Raw genomic sequence first — 19,527 nt, forward strand, 5'->3', positions numbered from 1 at the left:
AAGACAAGTACAGAGACAAGTCCTTTGTCTGATGCAATTAGAAGGTCATTTGTAACCTTCACAAGTCCTGTCTCTGTGCCATGATGCACTCTAAATCCTGACTGAAAATCCTCAAATCATTTAGAAAGTCACACACCTGGTTGGCGAAAACATTCTAAAGGATCTTAGAGAGAAAGGGAGGGTTAGATATGGGTCTATAGTTGGCTAAATCATCTGGATCAGGAATAGGCTTTTTTTTAAAAAGTTTAATTACAGATGTTTTAAAGGGCTGTGGTATATAGCACTCTTAATAGGCTGTACCTGTCTCTGTACTTGTCTTGTTAGTTCTTAGTGCTGCATTTGATACCATTGACCATCATATCCTAGGTAGGGTGATATCCTATCGTTCTGACTTATGGTGATAAGTCGTTCTGACTTATGGTGATAAGTCAGAACGACGTTGAGGATTTGGTTAAAACAGTGAGTGGGTTTATTTAAACTCTGAACAAAGCCGATTGATTCTAATAATGAGATAAACACAGTTTTAAGGCTCATAATCAACATCTAGATGAATATTGAAATCACCCTCTATAATTAATTAATCTGTACTAAGGACTAAACTTGATAAAAACTCTGAGAATTCAGATAAAAGTTTTTAGGAATAGGCTTTTTTTTAAAAAGTTTAATTACAGATGTTTTAAAGGGCTGTGGTATATAGCACTCTTAATAGGCTGTACCTGTCTCTGTACTTGTCTTGTTAGTTCTTAGTGCTGCATTTGATACCATTGACCATCATATCCTAGGTAGGGTGATATCCTATCGTTCTGACTTATGGTGATAAGTCGTTCTGACTTATGGTGATAAGTCAGAACGACGTTGAGGATTTGGTTAAAACAGTGAGTGGGTTTATTTAAACTCTGAACAAAGCCGATTGATTCTAATAATGAGATAAACACAGTTTTAAGGCTCATAATCAACATCTAGATGAATATTGAAATCACCCTCTATAATTAATTAATCTGTACTAAGGACTAAACTTGATAAAAACTCTGAAAATTCAGATAAAAGTTTAGAGTATAGGAGCGTGGTATACTATAACAAATAGAATAGGCTTTAAAGTTTTCCATGATGGATGTGTAAGACTAAGAACCAGGCTTTCGAATGAGTTATAATTGAGTTTAGGTTTAGGGTTGATTATTAGACTTGAGTTGAAGTTGCCAGTTATCTACAAAAGCCCATGTCGTTTGCTGGACACCACCTTGACAGCCAGCGGTTGAATATGACGTGCGGCCATACATATCATTGCGTGACAGATTAGGTGGGGGCCCGAAGAAAACTACAGAGTCCGACATGGTCTCTGCACATGTTTGCACACCGACTCAAAATTAATTTTTGTGACCTCCGATTGCCATAATCGGGTGTAATTACCACAGATGTGAATAACAATCTTACTATATTTACGTTTATTCTTAGCCAGCAGTTTCAAGTATGATTCTATGTTGCCCACTCTGGCCCAAGGCCTACATTTGACTATGGTCGCTGACTTCACTACCTTCACGTTTCTCCAAACAGAGCTGCCAATAATAAGAGTTGGTTTCTCAGTGGGTGTGTCGCTGGGTGGTGAACCATTGGCCTCTGCTTAGGGCTAGGCTTCATATTACACACCGAGCAAGAGACAACAGGAGAGTTACAATGAGAGAGAGAAGCGCTAAAAGAAGGAAGGAGTGAAGGGTGCTTAAGCAGAACTATTGTAGGTTTAAATGTACAGCGGTTAATTAAGCGCTGTAATGAAGAAAATAGCTAAATTTACTGGGTAGAGGCAAAGCAGCAAAACTCGCTATCAGTCACACAAACACCGACAACAGGAAATGTCACAATACGCTTACCTCGGCATCTCAGCCATCACTCATCAGACTTTACTTTGGGCTATGAACAGAAAGGCTACGGTAACTCCGATCACCACTCTTTACAACTGTGGTGAGCAGAAAAGCATCTCAGAATGTAAAACACGTCGAACCGTGAGGTGGGTGGACTACAAAGGTAGAAGACCACGTTGGGTTCCACTCCTCTAAACTGGTGGTGTTGGTGTAATGCGGACCACAATTTACCCATCCTCTAATGGATACTTCCAGCATGATGATCGTGAAAGAAGTGGGGATTGGCAGCATGAATGTGCTGCTGACAAATCAGCAGAAATGATTTGATGCAAACATGTCAACGTGGACCAAAATCTCAAAGGGCCCTGAGGCTGTTTTAATACCCGGTATTAGTATCCTGTTTCTAATAAAGTGCTTATTGAAAATTCCTATGCAACAATTCTGCGTTAGCAATTTCAGTTCGGTAACAACATTAAGTGCTAAAGGCATAAGTAGTGTGACATTAAATGCAGTACAAAGTAAAGGAGGTCAGCGTGGTAGATGGCATACCAACTGTCATGTCGTTACTGTATATGTGTGATTCAATTAAAATACATTTTCAGTCAAAGTGTTACAGTGGTATTCAGTGCAAAGGTTCTTTTTCAAGTGTGATTGAAAATTGGCATTTAATTTCTCCAAACTTCGTCTTACTAAATGAAAAAAAACAAAAAAAACCAAACAAACATAAAAGCATCCTATTTTCAAGTTCGGGGATGAATTTTCAAGCTCAACTTTTAAAACTTTTAGTTCAGTTCAGGCAAATAGGCAAGACACCAATGTGTATTTTTTTATATTGATACCCACCTGCCGGGCCCCTGACCCCCTGCCTGTTATAGCAGCCGCTTGACAGTGGCTAACCGTAGCCTAACTTTTTGCCTCTCACACAGAGCTGCTGGAGCAGTTAGCATTAGCAAAATGGATAAGTACCAAAAAATTCCATTGTGCTTTATTCAAAGCTTAACAAGATATTTAGGGATGACAAAAAAGTAACATTAACTGCAGTAAACAGCTGAGCTATGGCTACGTACTAACACTTCCCCAAAGACATACACTGGACAACCTCTTGTAGAGTTGCTAGCTCAGCCTCAACATAGGTACCCACAGAGTTACTCTCTCAAAGGGCCATAAATGTCCTTTGGTGACTTGGAAAGCTCTGTCAGTCTCCTTGTCTTTCCATCAGAGAGACAGAGAGTCTGACATTAGCTTTTCATGGCTGATTACCCCTGACTAATGGCTCTACATCTCTTTCCATGCTACACGGAGGGATGGTCAGTCAGTCTCCCTCATGTCCCCCTGACCCTCCAAGTCACACACTATAAAGTCACAAGGCCATGCCCCCTTGCTCCCTTCCCTTGCTGGAAGAGATGCTTCTTGCTTCTTGCAAAATTTCAGGGTGAGTTAGCCCTTAAGTTAACATACAGAAGTCATTAAAGTGCTAAGGAAAATATGGAAATTTGGATCATATCACATTAGACGATATTGCCCAGTTGTCATGGAATTGAACATGTTCAAAGTTCTAAAACAACTGCTAAATGGTCCTTGGGGTGAGAATTTTTCATCAAAGAATTGATAATAATTGCATATGTAAATATTTAACAGAAAATAATATTGCAGTGCTACATATGAAAGCAGCTCCTTTGTGACCAGTTTAGAACATGTTGCTAATGGTGCCACAGACCCCAAATTATTATTTGTCTTTCCTTTTAAACTATGGGTAAAATCATCTAATTCTTTGTTACAATACCAGTCCATACAAACATTTTTATATTTTTACTCCCAGGTGAAATTCTCAACTAGGCAGTTCTGACCAATATACAAGAAAGTCTAATATTTTGGAGATTTTGGAAAATTCCTTCATACTATGAAGATGATATTTTGGAGTTTGTATTTGTGTAGGCTTAGGTCATTGCAGGTATTTAAATAGATATTTGTCGGTAGATGCCACTGTGTGTATGCATATTTGCACAGGATGTCTATAAAGGTAGCTGGAGCGAGGACATTTGGGAAAGTGAGAACATTTTGGCTAGTCCTCACATTCTGACACACCTTCAGAGGACTGTTTGAGAGTTCAGACTTGGTCTTGGGGTTCAGGTTAGAATCAGGTTTAGGTTAGGGCTAGGGTAAGGGTCGGGGTTGGGCATTTAGTTGTGATGGTTGAGGTTAGGGTAAGGGGCTAGGGAATGCATTATGTCAATGAGTGTCCTCACAAAGATAGAAGTACAGCGGTGAGTGTGTGTGTGTGTGCTGACAGGCATGCTGCTGATGTGGTAGAAGACTGAAGAAGTGGGGGTGAGTGTTGGCCTCCACATACTGAGCATGTCCACTTGATGAACAATTATCATTCATTACTGCTAGCTGTCTCACTCTCTCTTTCTCTCCCACCTTTACTTAATACTCTGTTTCTTCACATCCTTCGTTCTCTTGCTTTTCCTCGATGTCTTTCAGTGATTGGCATGGAGCTGTCATTCTGTCAGCCCTCCATCAGCCTATCGATTCACTGATCTTAGCCCGACCGTGGACAAATGCTTGCACGCCAATTTAACTCTGTTTTCTCCTGCACTTTCCTCCTCCCCAGTCCCTTCTCTCTCTCTGACTTGTTCTTTAGCTCTAAGTAGTTTTGGCAGGGAGGTAAATAATCCATTCTAAACTTTATTTCACTGTGACAAGAAATATTGCTCTCTTCGACTGAGGTAAGAATTGGTGTGCCAGTGGTGTTTTGAAAGTGATCTTTTCATGGCTCAGGGAAAACACAGCCTGATATTCAGACTGAAAGGCCATTTTGTTTCCACTCATTATTCACTCTTCCTTTTCCTTTGTGTCTGCCATTTTCTGGGGGGAAGGATTTGTCTTTGCCGAAACCAATCACCAATATGCAATCACTCTGACATTGTTTTCCTTCGACACAGAAAATAAGCGATAATACAGGATGAGGTGTCATAAAATAATAAAAATAATAGAGGAATCCTATTGAAATATTTCTGTTATCAAAAATAAGAGTTCACTACCCTCGACCAATAAAGTTCTGTGTTACCAGGTATTTCGCCTGAAAAACAACGCTGTTGTAACATAAGAGGCTGCTGCCATGCTAGCAGCTCTGTGAGACTATACTGAGGCACAGTGGTTCCTTGAGCCTGCTAAAATGCTGAAAATGACAATGATAAAACTCAAAAATTCTGCTCACCATCTCATTTCAGCACACTAGCATGCTAACATTTGCTAATTGCGACAAAAAACATAAAGTAAAGTTGAGACTATGCTAATTGTATTGGATACAGAAATTTTGACCTGATTGATTTGACCAGACTGATGTCTATGGATATCTTGGCTTGGTTACCTCACCCTTTTTCTTTTAGAGGCTGAAACACTTTTCTGTCTAAATTTTAAGATAATGTGTTACTAGCTTTTAAAATTCAATTTGACATAGATAAGAGACAAATTACTTTGTCAACAGTTTCGGCTTCAGTCAGACTACCAAAATCAAATCATTTGACAAAATTTGAGATATAGGTAGTGATTTGGAGGTCTTGAACCAGGTAAGGGATATAAATGGAAAAAATAATCACAGAGTAATGAAAGTCGGACGATTTGAAAATCTGTTTTTTTCCGGCTGTGAACAGTAGGTTTAGCTTACGTATTATCTTTAGGAATTTTAGTTTTCTACCAGTTTATAGACATGCATTGCCTGCATAGACATTCTATCAGGTGCACTGTCGTAACGAAAAATGCAATAGGCAATATATCTAATTTGCAGCTCACTTCACAAAGGCAGGAAACAGTTTAAGCACAATGAGAGGCACTTAGACAGTTGCTACCCTTGCTATCTGTATCTTCTGATCATGTATCACCCATGTACAAATCTTGTCTCTACTCCACAAAAAGTTTATTGACGGCTGATTAACATTTAGTTCATTTGATTTCTCATTTCTCACCAATGTGTGTTCATTTTTTCAAACTTCATCATTAACAATTGTTGACTAATGGTCAAGTTCGCTTTTTATCTGAGCCTGTTTACTCGTGCCACAAATCCAAGTCTTTTCTGAGTAATATGGATTTAGTACCTTTAGTTTTATCACCATATTCACCAGAGATGTCCCAAGCCCATCCTTGGGATCAGCACTGGGGCTGATCCAGCCACATTTTAAAGGGTTGGGATAAGTTAAAATAAAACCAATCGAATTCCTATCCTGTACTCTAGTGTTTTGTCAACCTCAGCCTGCCAGTGTTGCAAGACTACAGTGTTACTGTAGAATGCAGAATTTCGCTTGCATTCGCTTGCAAATTAGAATGTGTGGATGTGAATATATTTGTGTGCACTGATGTGAGTCACTCTGAGTTCTGGCACCTGGATTGGCAAAAGAAACAGATTTGTGAAGCTCTAACTTGCTCTTAGCAAAGTGTAATGTACAAAACATTCAGGTAGCAGCTTCTTGCTTTTAGCCAGCAGGCCAAAATGAAATTTGTCTGTTGTTAGGTGTGTCTGTGTGTCTCTCCACAGCTGGTGTCTGTTCTCTGCCAAATATCATTTGTTATGGGGAAGAAGCTCCACTCTGAAACACCACTGTACAACCGCAAATGGACTGGTTGTTTCTATAGTTCGAACCCCAACAGAGTGATACAACTTCTCTCATTCATTGCATCATTTCATCATATCAGTTTGAGGAGTCACATTCTCCCACTCTACCTTGACTAAATTTGTATCCGGTAATAAGTTTAATACACATAACTTTCAGCTCCACCATTCTACCTGCATGCCTGCACACCCGCTGTTCATCAACTAATCAACTTCACAAGCTGCAGCAGTATACAGCCCCGGTTCATCTCTCCAGACTCCGTCAGATTGTTCAGTCCCTTTTGCTCTCAGTGTTTCACCAGTTTTTTGTTTTTTTGTGCTTTCCTCAGCCGATTCTCTGCTCTGCCATTGCCTCAGGTTCACTACGCCTGCTAACCAGAACACCAGCCACGTTCAGCCTCATCCTCGTCCCCGTAACAGGTCCACTGTTACCTGTCTGGATTGCTGATCCCCTGTCTGCTCTGCCCCACTTTGAGCCTGTCTGCCTGCTTCGCTCCTGTGCCCAGCTCAGCTGCCTGTTCCGCTCTGCCATTCCCTTCCCCTCTGCCATATCCAACCCCAGAGTATTCCACTTAGCCATCTGACAACCTTCAAGTCAAGTTACAATAAAATACCTTCTAGTTGTTTGTCTCCTGGTCTGTGTTTTCATTTGGTTCCTATGCTGCACTGTTATAACAGTTGTTGCTAGGGACTGATGTTTTGTTTCATACTATTAATTGATATATAACTCATTCCTTGGATGTATATGTTGTAAATACTGTAAACAACTCGTATGTGCAGTGTTATAAAACTGACGGGAGGGCCGTTCTGGAATCTACAGGTGTAGTCTGTGCATTTGTCTATGTAATTTGGTTACATGCTGAGTATACCTGATGAAGATGCAACATTAAAACGTCATAACTGTTAATTTAAGGGGCGCATGAATTCAGTATGCGGGGACCTTTTTTTTCAAAGTATTTTCTGTGACCTCCACCTTGAATGGCAGTGAGAGTTTTTTAGTAGTAACACAATTGTTGGAACACCTGCAGAGTATAATGTGCTCTATCCAAATCACTCTCCAGATAATTCTGTCTTAATAAACTTGATAAACCTTAGCTATGTATGTATATATATATATATATATTTCAGCTATGAAATGTGCCATTTCAAAAAGGACTCTTGCAAACTTAAAGGAGCTTGAACGCATAGCAATGGAACAGCAGCAGAAACTACCAGCAAACAGGTGCAAGAAGCTTCTAGATGGCTACAAGAAATGATTAGAGGCTGCCATTGTTGCCAAAGGTTCTGCATCCAAATATTAGCGAAGGAAACCAATAATTGCATCCGGGATACATTTTGTGTTTGTGTTTTATTTAACTACTATGCAAGTTTGTTTTTTCTTTTTTTTTTTTTTTTTTTTTGTTCAGTAACCTTGGACATTTCATTAAAATATTCTGGTTATACAAAATTTGTTAATTTCTGAAGACATTCTGAATTATGTATTTGAAATTCAGGGGTACTGGTTACCCCACTTCCTGGTTTTCTGCCTGCTGGCGGCTATTCCCCTGAACACACCTATTCCCATTTACCTATTTACCCATTACCCCTCTGTATGTATATACCTCCCTATTTCCACTCACCAGCTGTCAGATTGTCTTCGTGCTCATTGCCAAACTCTTCCAACTTTTTTTTGCTTAAATGCCTGATTTGCTTGATCATCTTGCCTTTATCCAGTCTCATACAACCACATGTTGCTTTGTCATATGGGGATCCAGCATATGACGAAACTTGGACATGTGTTAAAGCCTTAAAGCCTTTTCCTACAAATGAGGTTCTTGCAGCATAAAAGCACAACAAAAATGAATTAAAAACCTACTTCTGTAATCATTTGCATGTTGGTTGCTTTTCAGATCATATTGCATCAAAAGGAGGGAAAGAAAATGTGAGAACTGTCTTAGTTTTGGCAGAGTTTGGATGGTAGACACCAGGGAGTTTTCTGATAGGTTTTGCATTTCAAATTTTCACGCTTGCTGCCTTGGTAAGCTTCAAGTGAGACTTATAAGAGAGAGAGAGGATATCAGGACAGAGGGGCGCAACAGTCCGTTGGGCTTTGACACAAATTTTAATTCCACATAACTACATAATTCCAAGCTATTGTAAAAGTATTTATAAGAATTTTATTGAGAAGAAAATCACAGTTTTTCATCCATTCCAAATCTACTCAGGTGCAGATAAGATTTTCCAAATATGAAAACTTGAGCAAGCAATGTCTGTTTGTTTATAGCAAATGCTGTATTCTGCTCAATAGGTTTAATCAAATGTAAGTCAAAGTGCATGCATCAAGGGTACATCAATCATTGCTTGTGTGACAGTGTTTGTTGTACCAGGTACATGCCAATGCCAGGGCCAATGAAATTTCACAATATTTTCACATCATCCTTTTTGATTAGTTTTAAAACAAAATGACACATTATGTTGTAGTAGTTGTATGCAGTGGACCAGAAGTGTGAGGAAGCCTGTGGAGGCTTTTTTGCCGCACATTTCATTGTTACACCAAGCGTAAAAAGTTTTTTTTTAGAATTTCGGGCTTGAAAATGCAAGTAATGGGACAGTACAGGCTGTTTGAAATCATGAGAACAAAATATGAGGAAGTGCATTGGAAAATATTTGGTTCTTCGATAAAAAGTAAAAATTACAAGACTGTGTACATAAAATTGTAAGCAGAGAAGTTATTCCCAAGGTGCATTTTGCCTAGAGACATCCTTAACACTGTGTTACATGTGTCGATGATGGATGGTCGCTTTTCGAAAACTGATAACACAATCTGCAAATTAAATCGATTCACTTGCAAATTCTGGGTCAAATTTGGATGAAATATGAAATTGTTGTGCCTTGTTTTATTCTCATCTGTAATGACAAGGGAGAACTGCACTGAATTCACCACTATTCTGACTGGGTTCGTTCACATAGCAAAGGAGGCCAAAACTCAGGGGTATTGTAGTATTTACAACCATCTGTCATAACAAATGGACTGAAAAAAACATTATTCTCATAAACAAAGCTGAAATAATTATAACTGCTTGCTATAACATAAACCTACACACTGTCAAATGTCTATGTTGAGTAGTAGTAAGGATATCAATACAAGAAAAATTTGAAAATAGGAATTTAGAGTTGGTAAAATGAATCAATCAATCAGTACATCTAAAAATGTAAGATAATAGTGAAAATTGCCCATCACTGTTTCCCAGAATGAAAGGCAATGTCTTCAAATTGACATTTAGAGGATAAACACATCAGAAGATATAAGCAGTGAATCGTTGGCATTTGTGCTTGATGAATGACCTGAACAAATATTCAATAATCAAAACTGTTTCAACTGTCTGTCAGCTGACTAACTTATTAACTGTCAATAATAAACCCTAACACTTAATATATTCTCCCCTTAAAAGACTGCAACATTTTTTGGAGGCAATAATTGGTATGATATTGGCTATGAGTTAAGTGATGCTAATGTATAGTCTTCATCCCTTTGTCAGGGTCTGTTTGCCTCAGAATTGTGGCAGCAGTCCCCTCACTCTGCCCAAAAGGATAAACTGTCCTCTTCTGTTCTATGCCATCCTCTTCTGTTCAGGCTCTTACTCAAATGACAGGATCACTATCACGAGGGACAGCTACATCCGCTGGGGAATATTTGCATGTCAGCCAGCCTGTCTGCCTCTTTCTCTGTCTCAATTTGTCATCCTTTCATTGTCTTATTCTCTTGTTTTCTCGTTCCCTTTTTTATTCTACCCAACATACTCTTTCTGTCACTCATTCTCTCACTGTATGGTAGATGACAAACAGTATAACAGCTGTGAGGAACAAAAAGGGCCATCTGTATGAAAAAGGAAAAGTCTTACATGAAACCATGGAGACAACTGTTTTCAACATTGGTGGACAAACAATCGTTCTTGCTTGTTGCTGTATATATTGGTGTTCTTACAATCACAGAACAAAATGATGCCCAATTCTCTACACTGGCCCCATAGCTCTTCCAAACAACCTCTTAGACTTCAATATTGTATGTATGTAGAAAGCGAGTTCCAGCATCCTTCTTTTGTGTAGTTTTACACAGGGAACATCAGCATCTTCTCAGTGAAGGTGCTTTCAGAAAGTGAGTGATTAATGCTGCATCTACCCCCGGGAAATTTTGAGGTTCTGTATTTGGAATGGGTGGCAGCATCTCCAATCCTACCAATGACCCGTACCACACACAGCACACGGGCTGCTGCTATCCAAATGCTGTCCACTATGACCTCATCATGCAGCTAAGCAAAAGAGGTCGTAGATTAAAATAGAGAAAATGATCAGCAATATAACACAATTAATAAAACAAGTTTTGCTTACTAATATCATAAACATTGTTAATTAGGCTGATGTTGCTGCAAGATTGCTTCTCTTCTCTCTCTTCTGTGCTTTCTGTGTTCGCCATTGTCACGGGGATGGAAAAGTTGAGCCATTATCAACACCGACAGCAACAGCAAAGAGCTGTGCATGTACTTGAGAGCAACAGCCACCCTCTCTCTCTTTGCTGCCGCCGCCCATTTCTGTGGTATGGCTGCCATCGTTTTCAATGTATAAACGATGGCAGCAAAACCACTGAAGACAAAAACTGCTCTCTGTCTGAAAGCGACTGCTTGGCCTAAGTGTCGAAGCCATAGTAGTGGTCATAGCTGAGCCACACTGCTCTTTCCTGTTAAGCTTAGGATGAAAAAGAGGTGTCTTACCCGTTTAGGCTAGAAGCTGGTCTGAAACAGGTGGTGTAGTGTCAGACGCCACTTAGTAGCTTAGTGAACTGATCGTGCTCCAGATGAAAAAACAATGCAAGCTGACTTAAGAGATAACAACCCTGTTAAATACAACTTTCATTCCTATGAATTTTGGTCACTTGGCACAGGAAAAGCCTCTACAGGCTTCCTCACGCTCCAGCCAAGCCAGTTGAGAGCATGTGTGTCTGAAACATGGTGTGGTGGAGCTGACGCTACCATATGTGTAGTCTCCAAACTCAGCCCAGGATGATCCTAGTGACATCACTAGGCTTATGTTCTCAGTCTAGACAAATATCCTCTACATATTACACTGTTTTCACAAAATGTGAAGTAGTTTTCCTCACTGCCAGTAAAGTGATCAGTCGACATTCCCTTTAACAGATGTGTAGAAGATAAAGAGCCACATGCGTACAGGCTATTATAGAGACACAGTACCCAAGTTTCTCTAGCACTGGTGAAGGTCACTCTGTTGATGCCAGGAGCCTGACCAGAAGCTAGCAGCTGAATGACTGTGGTGACCTCCTGCAAGATGGCTCTAAACCAGCTGCTCAGAGACCAGCTGAGGCCTGTCCTGAAGCAGCTGTGCAAAAAAATCTATGTCAACATCCTCCTTACAGTCCAGAGTAAACTCGAACTATAGACCATCTTGCGATGGGATCACACAAGCCACGATGCTCGTCAACATGCTGGTGTTATGACGAATGAGTACTAAGCAGTCATTACTACATTATTACATGAGTATTCAGCAGTCATGGGTCGGACGACACCCCTCTTCGAACTCAGCTTACATTTTGATCTCAACTACACACCTGTAAAGTTTCGTGACTGTATCTTGCACAGTTGTGACGTTATCGCAGGGACAAAATCTGTCCAGAGATAGACAGACGGACAGAACTGCCAAATTACTAAAACTACCTAAAACTACCTCTGTGGTACTTCCCACTTCAGTAGGGATCTCAAAAACCACATTTTACCATGGTCACATACAAACACACACTCACACACACACGTGCACAGACACAAACACACACTCATAAGGATTACTTAAAAGAAAATAGCATCTATTTCTTTAGAAGTCACTATACAATGTGTGCCCTTTCACCTTCCACCTCAAAACATTGGTCTTTAGTGTCCTCAGCGAGACCAATAGTATATGTGCACACAAACTACATACAGTTTTTTTAATGTTCTCCAAAGTCTGATCATCTTCTTTGATTCCGGTGGTAGCTGAGAGGTTTAGTGCTGGCAAAACATCCATATTGGAGCTTTGCCCACCCTTAGTTTAAGGAGTCAAAATTCCTCTTTCTCTCTCTTCCTCAAGTGCTCAGAGAAATCTTCAAACTGCTTTATTTGCAAAAATCGACATTTTGCCACAGTTTGATACTAAATAGGCAATAAGACTTAGATTTTACTGTTGGGATAGGCATACGTTTCTTGTAGCAAAATGATGGGCTTTAAAACCAACAGAATATTGATATAAAACAGCTTACTATTTGAGAACATAAAATAATAAGATATAGATCCAGTCTAGCCTTGCTGTACTGATGCTCTTATTTGCTGCCCTATCTTGGCCCTGCATCATAGCACCAGAGTTCCTAACCCTCCGTGAATTGATTTAATTGAGCTAAATCTGAAGCTAATCCTAGCAGACAGGTTAGTGAATCTATTGTACACGCCCAGGCAACTTCTAGAACACTTTGAATTTGCTTGATTTGCAGGAAAAAGCTCCTTCAGTCTTCTAAAGACCTGTAAGCACTCTGAATCCTGGTCTGCTGCATATACAGTACATAGACAAAACAAGACGTTATGGTATGTAGGTAAAACTACATAGTTAAAATAGCATGCCATCGAATGCCATCAGTTGCACTCCTGTGAGCACTGTTGGACTCAGAATGGACAGTTTAAAAAGAAGTGATAAAAATTGGTGCAGCAGAATCATAGATATTGTTTTTATTGATTCCGTACATTCGTCTTTCTTGTCGAAGCTTTGTGCCAACATTAACCGAAATGCTACTCACCTGCTGAAAGTTCAGGCGGAGATTCAGATGTGTTATGCTAGTTGTGGCTAATCAAGCCTTTACCCTTGAGCAGAAATGATGTTGCTGTTCTGTTTCTAGAAAAGATAAAGAGATGCACTCTCAATACAACTTTTTGTGTGATCAGTGATGACGTAAGACACAACGTATGAATCAATGGAAAAGTGCCACTTGGAATTGATTGAATGAAAATGTGTTCTTTTGGAATCCGCCACAGCTTCATTTTTAGAAGAATAGAACATATTATTATTTCCAACTTGGCTCTCTCCAAATGCACCTAGCATAAACATAATCCTTCTACCTTCATCTAAAACCATGATATTTACACATAGTATTTGGACAGAAAAAAGGAAACTGTGGAATGTTGTCTGAAACATTTCAAAATCAGTGAGGGCTGGGAGTCTGGGACTGTGGTATGAAAGTTTTATTTGAGTTTCCCAATTTTTAATGTATAAATGTAAACTCTATTTAATGCCCTTAAAAATTCAGCAATGGATCGAAAAAAGTAGAGTCCATGACATGCACACTACCTTCTGCTAACAACCCCATAATGCATACTCTGCATTTTATAGATGGGAAAATCATTGTTTTGCGGCTCAACAGCTGTCAGTGATGACATAAAACGATGATGATTACTAAGTGTCTGAAGTCTCATTATTTAGTAGTAAATTGATTAATTGTATGGTTGAGTGTTTATTCTATAGGGAGTAGTGGATGAGTGAATGATATTGGACATGGCCCATGGCACTCTCAATCATACATACCCATATACTGTTAAATAATATAATAAGGTTTTAAGAAAATCCTTTCCGACTTCCACTGGACATAAGAGGAGGCAACCAAAGAGTTTGTTATGGCAAAAAAGTGAAATTTTCTTGACTGCCGAAGACAGTCACCTTATTGCAACTGAGCATGTCCTTCAACTGCTGAAGACCAGTCAGAGGGCAAAAAGCCCCACCACCATGACACCAGGAATATCTGTAGTTTATAGAGAGTTACTGACTTCAAACTCTTTGCAACAAAATATTAAGTATGATTACTTTATTTAAGCAGTTTGAATTTGTCCAATTTCTTTTGGTTTTAGGGCAAAATATTTCAAAAAGTATTAGTAAACTCAAATTAAATCTGAAAGTCATGAAATTAAACATTCACATCAATTGAGCTGCAGTACAGAGCCAAAATAACAAAACAGTACCACAAAAAAAAGATAAAATAAAACTGTTCCATATGACAAATATGAAACGATGAACATTTTGAGGGCAGAATGCTGCCTGCACGCCTTTGTTACTGATAGTCTGCCAAATGCACAGCCAAGCTTGAGGTGCTTCACCCACTTATAAACTACTTCAAAAAAAATCATACACAATATGAGACTAAGATACCTTGCTTCTGTAACTGAGCATATTTCAGGCTGAAACAGATTGCTGCCAGGGCAGGAAAACATAGGGAGTGATCCTTCTTAAGTGGGTGTGAATGGAAAATAAATCTGTAAAAGTGGATTCAAGCTTGTGTTTGTCCTGTTATTGGAGAAACTGATTCAATTCAATTCAATCCAATTAAGTTTTACTGATATAGCGCCAAATCATAACAGAGGTTATCTCAGGGCACTTTTCACAGAGAGCAGGTCTTGACCATACTCTTTATAGTTATATTTACAGACACAACATTCCCCCATGATCAAGCACAGATTTTGTGGTGTTAATTTTGGCATTTGATTAGATTTAGTTTTAGTCTTAGTCCTTTGAAAAAACTGTTCTTCACTTGTTCGCCAAAATACTATTCCAGGTTTAGCTTTAGAGGAGCAGATAAGAACTTAATGAAAACCTATTCTTTTAGCAGACATTTAGGGTAAGATTTAGATGGTTGACAGGCTACATTAAACCTGCACTCATTCCAACTTATAAACATGAAAGCAAACCGACTGAAAGGAACATTAAAGTAACATCAAGATGCAGCTCTTGTTAATGTGAAGTTAACGTACCGTTTATATAAATGTTGGCATGCTGGCCTGCTCATGGTTTGTCCCACCTGTGCTGTTGCCACTTCTTGGCTAATTTTCAGTGAGACTGTAGATGCATTGAGTCCATCAATCTGTTTAATGCTTAATGAAAATTGTAATACATTTCATCATATGTTTGTTTTCAAATGTTACTTTTTATTTAGTTTGTATAATTGTCAAATTTTTTTTTTTTCATAGTTTTCGCTAATGACATTAAAGTGGTACTGTTGAAAGTCCTGTCAGAGTTGTTTGCTTGTAGGCTCTTTACTAGTTGTAGGTTCAATTTTATGATTATAACCTCTAGAAATATTTCATCACATGGTAAGAAAAAGAGTGCTGACATGATTTATTTTACCATCTTTATTAAATAGAGGCAGGATGTTTGGACAAACTGTAGTATTGCCAGGGCTAACGAGCAGTTTTTCGCTGCAATAGGTCTTCAAAATGCTGACAAAGAAAAAAGCCTGCTGCTGCAATACGAGGGAATTTGTAATGTGACCTTGTCTATTCTTGGTCAGAAGTAATGAGATTGCCCAGTGAGTCTTGGAAAGCAATATGGGGAATAAATTATTTTTGTATCTTTTTGTAAGCTGCTGTGAAACTGACAAGCTCTATATCTCCCGAATTTCAGATTTGTCAGCCATGATGCCACTGTTGATACAGTTATAATCAACCACCTTATGATAAGAGCAACTCAGTTTGCTTTTGCCTTCTTTCAGTCAAGGTCAAACAATCTCTAACTTAAATAGCCGTCTCCTTCTCACACCGTCTCCAGACATGAATCATTTCTCTGGATACATTTGTAATAGTGTAATTTGAAAGTAATTTCAAACCTCGAAATCTGCACTGTTATTGATGACTATGTCAAATAACCTACCGGCAAACACACACACAAAGTCTGCACATTCACACATACACTCGTGCCAGTCGATTTCACCAATTCTACCTCATTAATTCAAACAGTCTGACTTTCTAAACATCATAAATCACTCCAAGACTAGCAGCCCAACCCCTCTCACCTTTTCTCTCCCTTCCACTTTCCCTCAACCTTATCTTCCCTCCATCTCTCCCTCTATGTCATCTATTCCCTCTTCAATCACTCTCATTGTCTCTGTCTTCCCCTTCCTTCTTTGGGAGGTTCTGAAAGTTTGTAGTATGCAGTCTAAATAGTGCTCTGATAAATTGGCTGTCTTCCATAGGCCTGAAGATTAGCCCAAGGGCAAACCCTCTCCTGTTTCCTGGGTGCCATGCTGAAGATGAATAACTGTTTATTAACCCAATGCAGAGTGAATCCTTCCCCACCTCATTATGGGTTAGAAAAAAAAAAACACATACAGGTAGCTCAAGCTTGTCAACGTAGCACTTTCTCTCTCTCACTCCCTGTCCCTGCCACTCTTCCTGTTTTCTCCTCCTCTCTTGCTTTCTCCAGCAGATAAACCAGTAGCCTGATGTAATGTGACAGTGTGCGTTTGGTTCTTGTTTGCTCCTTGACAACACAGGAAATTGGCTTTTCATCTTACAAAAAACACTTTACTCCGCATATTAGAAGGCATTCATCTTATTATGAGGGGCAGAGGGTAATTGGAATTTTATGCATCCGTTTTTATGGTAACATACTGAGGGCCAGATTTACTAAGGCTTTTGCAGTGTTTTTTCAGTTGCAGGTGCGACATATTCTGTCCCAGGTACATGTGCTGTAAGTATGAAACAAGTGCAACAGGAAGAGTTGCAGTGTTCATGTTATTTTAGCAGGTGTTTTCAAAGTGCTTGTCTCTCCTTATTACAAATGCATGTAAGAGAGGACCACAAGTAATCGCTGGATATCATCATGTATTCCCTGATTTATCAAACCTGCACTAACTGATTTTTGGTCCCTCTGGGGCAGCGGAAACAAATTATGAACACAATATTACTATATCATCTTTTAAGTTGATATAGCGAAATTGTTAACGAACGGTTGCATATTTGTACATTCATGTTTTCACCTGACGAATGTAAGATAAATATTTGTCACTCTCTTTTTGCTCTGTTTTTGGTCCCTACCAAATTCTGATGGAAATATCTGGCTCATTAGCTGCTTAATGCACCACTGTGTTGAACAGCTACTCTTAAACGGTTTCTGTCTTCCGTTTGGTGCTGAGCAGGTAGTGTTCAGTGGGTCACAGCCACCACTTGTGGCTGAGAAAGACGATATGAGAGTAGTGAGAGTGAACCAAAACAGTAAATTTGCAGACTAGACAATGATTGTGAACAAAAGCTGAAACTTTGCTATAATGTTGAAGCTTTAGAGAGCTGCAGATGATAATTCTATGCGGGTTCATTACCGTGAGCGACCTCTTTCACATTGTCACGTTCATTCATTATGACTGTAAAATACTTTTTTATAGCTGATTTAAGTACAGTTTTGCTTGGAAAATTTTCCACCTTTGAAAAGTGGCCATAGAAATAATGCTGATCTTTACACAAGACACAAGGATGGTTTTAGTTAGGAAAGAAATATGAACTAGCCCTTACGTTGTACAAAACGCTATAATGAACTTTTCATCCAAATTTCGTGCAAATTTTAAATGAATTCCCAGAAAATTGGAAAAAGAAGATGCAAACTAGTGGCTATTTCCATCCACTACTGTGTTGCAAATATTAGGAGTTGGATACTTTGAGATAACAGTGGTGCTAATCTCCAATTGGATGCCATGAAACCATTGCAGAAGAGGAGGATGCAGTGAGATGTTGTAATTAAAGGAGCAGCAGTTAAACTGCAAACAACGGAAAAAGATGTGGAAAATTTGATGAAAATATGACATCTCTGTTTGTTTCATGTATTAATTTGAGTAGCTTTACAGTCTTTTCATGTCTCCACACATCTGATTTTTTCATCTACCACAATTTTTTTGTCTCTCCAGTCGGGCTAAAGGTTGAGCTGAAATTTAATCCTTCATGTATGTCCAGTATTAATTCACTTGGTCTGTTTCTATTGAACTTTGTCACATTTTGCTTTGATCGGTATTCCAACTTTTCCACATTAGCTCAGTGTAAAAACCTTTTTGTGCTATTTCAACTTTTTTCCAAAATTGTGGTGTTTTCAGTTAGGTCTTTTTGTGCTCAAGTTGAAGATGCACATACAAAGGTTGGATGGAAACCCACTTAGAGCTCTATATTCGTGAATCCAACGTCCTGGTACAGTTTACAGTCAGATTCACTCAGCTCAGTGTGTCGGGGGCGAGCCAAGCGCATTTCGGTATTTTCATGGCCATGCTTTCTGCAGATGATGTCTCTTTTAAGTCCAGTTTACTTTTGAATTCCCTTTGGATATGTCCTATGGTGATCATGTTTTCCGTGCATAATAGCATGTAACTTTTTCTTGTCATCACATTGATCCAAAACCACCTGCAGTTCAATAACACAGACTAAACATGGATTTAAAATTTCAGTCTAGTTTTTTCATCTTGCATTTCCATGTCTCTGTAATTATTGTAAAGTCTTGTTTGGTTTGATTCAAGAGTTTTATATGCAAATATGACAGTATGGTAGTTTCCTGCTTAATCTTCATATTGCAACATAAACACAATCCTTGTAATGTTCCACATATACATAAGGATCTTTAAGATATCACTCTTTTATAAGCAAAACAACAAGTGTGATATACACATAAGCACGGATGTTTTTGTGGTTATTTTTGCAACAGTCTGATGCTTTTGTTTCACAGTATTACACCAGTGGACCTGCCATGTGTAACTGTTGCTTGAAATTACATGAAAGACATTAGAGACTGCAGATGGAACTGATACATCAAATAAAATAATTATGTTGTTAAGACAATAACATCAGGTGACAGGACATCCAAACTGCATGCTGTCACACGCTGCTAGCGAATGCACTCTACTGTGTGCGTCTGAGCGATGAGAATTTTCGTCTAGCTGACATGCAGTTGGTAAACTGTAGCTTGTGATCACACCATGACCCATGCTTCACATGGTCTTACTGTTGTCCAATAGTGAGAATTAACTGTGGAATACACTTTGTGTACATCCAGCTGAAATGGGCATGGATTTTGTTGTCATTTTGTGTTCATTAAACTTGAATTTGAACTGGACATTTAATAAACTGTGAAGTCACTTTGTGTTTATTAGGGCATTTCCCTCAGTGAACACCCCCCACACACACACACACACACACACACACACACCACCACCACCACTCCCACCAACCCTGTGTTCTCACATGGTAAGAACAGTAG

This window comes from Xiphias gladius, chromosome 14 (assembly GCF_016859285.1).
Source record: "Xiphias gladius isolate SHS-SW01 ecotype Sanya breed wild chromosome 14, ASM1685928v1, whole genome shotgun sequence".
Taxonomy (NCBI): Eukaryota; Metazoa; Chordata; class Actinopteri; order Istiophoriformes; family Xiphiidae; genus Xiphias; species Xiphias gladius.